The sequence below is a fragment of the Misgurnus anguillicaudatus genome, chromosome 4 (assembly GCF_027580225.2).
Source record: "Misgurnus anguillicaudatus chromosome 4, ASM2758022v2, whole genome shotgun sequence".
Lineage (NCBI taxonomy): Eukaryota > Metazoa > Chordata > Actinopteri > Cypriniformes > Cobitidae > Misgurnus > Misgurnus anguillicaudatus.
In genome coordinates this window covers 33,242,814-33,246,527 of record NC_073340.2, presented here as the reverse complement: position 1 = coordinate 33,246,527, position 3,714 = coordinate 33,242,814, and positions in this window count along the sequence as shown.

Below are 3,714 nucleotides of genomic sequence, written 5' to 3'. Positions count from 1 at the left end.
ACTACTGAGGCTCGTGCAGCTGAACGGCCGAGCTCTGGTCTTCGCAGCACAGCTGCGTCGACATAGAACTGTCTGAAGAGGGGTTAAGTCGCGCCTCGGCTGGACTGCCCTGAAATGTTTTCTGTGTGCTGTTTATCCAAAACATACTGAGTAATACTGTTGGTTATGCGACCTCACTATAGTGGCGAACGGTATTGAATTCCTCTAAAAAGAGTAATTTCCGTGCTTACTATACTGTGTATTGACACCCCACGGTTGTACGGTGTCTCTAAACACTTTCTCGCCTTACTGACAAGCAATCAGTAATACGCACACACGGCCCGCTGTCCATAATTCTATCGACGCTTGCCGAAAAAACCCCGGTTTGGCCATATACTGTGTATTGACACCCCACGGCTGTACGGTGTCTCTAACACTTTTCTGCCAAATTCGCTCGCAGCCCACCTCAGTTTCTCCGCTACGATGCTGACGGCGCAAACGAGCACGGTCTTACGGCTGTCATTCTCTCTTCCTAGAGAGACGCAGCCTCAGACCTCTCCCTGGCTCCAAGCATTTGAATCGCGCCCTCTCCGGACGGCTACTCAAAGGCTTACAGCCAAGCGGTTTATGACGTTTTTCGGCCATACAGCTGATTTATATCAGCGGATCCGAAGACGCTCACACCTCCGCTCTGCTCCAATACTCGGAGATATTAAGGGTAATATCAACCTGAAGTGAGCTTGCTACCCGCCACAATACGTTTCAAAACTCAAAGCGCGCGCACAGACAGACGCGCGGCATCTCGTTTAAGACGGGCTCACGTACCCCTCTAACGAGCCTCAGAAAACTGAATATCGTGGCATTCTGTTAATAAGTCCACTTCAGTTTGACTAAGCAAAGGTCCCGCCCCGAGCTGACGGCCGGGAAGCTCATGCTTAAGTTACACACAGCTGCATGAAGTGCTACCATTACGAGATCGCCAGCATCTGCTGTGGGTTGAACACGCTTTACGACGGCAATCAGCCTTCGGCGCGTGGAACGCCCGTTTGTCTCATATCAATCACCTTGTACTGTGCATACGGTCCATTAAGGGGATGATTTTAGCACTGCAGCACTCTCGACCATGTTATTGTGATAATGTGGTCGGGCAAACTACGGTGGTTTCATTATTTACTGAACCAGACTGAGATCTCGCCCCCTGTACAAGCTGGCGAGTCATCTCCTTTATAAACTCATTGCATCGCTTTATAAGCTATGTTCAATCAGAGTGATACGCATCTCGTGCTTAACTACCAAGATGCAGACATATTAACCCGTTACGATGGGCATGCAGAGATTGCATCCGTGGGACACGACCTACATTACGTGCCTTATAACACGTTGACACGAGCTGCTAGGACCCCTTTCGCGAGGCGTCCTTATGCAAAGTCTGATCTATTCTGTCTAGTGACAGCGAGAGTCTTCCCCCCGCGAATTGTAGGTGGAACAGCTTTCTTCTCACTACAGAGGCTCGTCCACGGCGGCTTTCTCCCCCTGCGTATATATATATATATGTGGCGGTGATAACAGCGAACCACGCTTTTATGACCGACCATCCACTTTATTCATAAGTCTGTCATTTCTCAGATGCGGACGGTGCCCGAGGCGCAGCGCTCTGGAACTGTCCAAGGTCCTGTATGACAGATACGTCTGAGGTACATCAGACGATCAGCTGTTCATCGGCGTCACAGATCACTCACTAGCGCACCTGTCAATACAGGTTATTTATGGATCGTTGACGTTATCACCTCCCGTGACAATGAAGTCTACTCCATGTATGGATTAGATCCTCGGGCATGGTCTTAGAAGTTTCTCATTTGACATTTGTGACACAGCCGGCTGGTCCCCGCCGTCCACGTTGTCAGTTTACAGCTTCGACATCCCTGCTTCGCGCACTAGTGAGGTTTGTTGCATTAAAGGTGCGCCGCGTAAGCTCACCTGTATGCACGATATGGGTTTTGATTATATGCGTCCACCGTGCGCTTAGAGAAGCTCACATATGCACGCTACAACATTTCGGTATACACTAAAGATGCGCTCGGAAAAGCTCATCTGTATACACGGCTGTGACACATACATACATTGTTGTTCATCTGTGTACGTTCACGGTGCGTTGAGTGCCCACCGTACGTTCATCAATCATATCTGTACACATTCACGGCGCGTTCTGTGCATTGATTTATCTATACGCATTCACGGTGCACTGAAGGGTTCACCCGTGTGCGCACAACTTATTATCAGAACACATGACGGCGCGCTTGAGAATCTTGCCGGCCTGTGCATTATAACACTCTGATTCATCTATATGCATTCACGATGTATTCAAGTGTTCACCTGTGCCCGTGCAATTTATAGTCAATACACATTTACGGCGCGCTTGGACAGCTCACCGATCTGTGCACTATAATACTACCTATATGCATCCCGATGCGCTCGAGGGCGCACCTGGGTTCACACTATTGTGGTATCTGTATAATCCCACGCTACGAACCGTTCTGCCGCATATTATAGTCAGATCGGCCGTTCGTGAGCTTCGCAGATCACTCACTATGTATGTCTGTTGCTTACAGTGGTTATTTAGATGGATCGTTGAAACCATCGCACTGGCTCACGCCCCTCTATGAGCTATGTCCTATATAGAGCCCACTCTGTGAGAGTTTGGCTTTTTCATGGACTTGGTCTACAGGGGTATCTATTTGATATCTGCTACACGGCCGGCTGGTCTTCGCCGTCTACGTTGTCAGATTGTACAGCTTAGACGTCCCTGCCCTACGAGCGCAGGTTCTCTCGGCTCAATCATGCACGCTCATGCGTTTTATGTGTACACCACGGTGCGCTCAGCGAGCTCACCAACGTGACTCTGAATTTACTTATCTCGCACACCCGCGCCGCGCTCGGTATCTCGGCGTCTTGTGCTATGTTATGTGCCCCCGGTGCGTTTAAAACCCCACCGTGTGCGCGTCAACATTTTATATGGTGCTTACACATTGCTTAAAGCTGTGAATATGCCGGGTATAGGGCCACACGCAGTGTCTCTCCGGTAAGGCACTTCTGTACGTTGTGTATGCACGGCGTGATGGGATTACGTTCCCCCATAGCGTCAGCTAACTGACGCAATGCGAAGTGAACCGTATTGAAAGGGAACGCTTAGGTTACTCACGTAACCCCGGTTCCCTGAAATAACGGGAACGAAGCATTGCGTCACTTGCCGTGCTACAAACGTCTACGCAGCGAGTGTATTCGGCTGCGCGCTTCAGTCGAATAATAATGAGCTCCTGACGCTTAAACCGCGCTTATATAAGGACGTGTACTTCCCGCGCGCGGGTTCAAACGTCATTGGTCTGTACTTTGTACAGACGTTAACCAATAGGCTTCAGTCACGGAGTAAACAGGAGTTTCCCCCATAGCGTCAGCTAACTGATGCAATGCTTCGTTCCCGTTATTTCAGGGAACCGGGGTTACGTGAGTAACCTAAGCGTTTTGGCCACAATCCTACATACTGTTCCTTTAACTATATATTTTTTTGCTGTATGGGGTAAAATGTTCCTGGTGATAATAGATAAACCAGATAGATTACAATATATCATCTGAATTGAGCATCATGCACGCAAGACAAAGTTACTGTTGTACTAGTACTAGATTGCCGTTAACATTTTAGAAAGGTTTTTGTGTCTGTAGTATGTGCGCCATTCAATA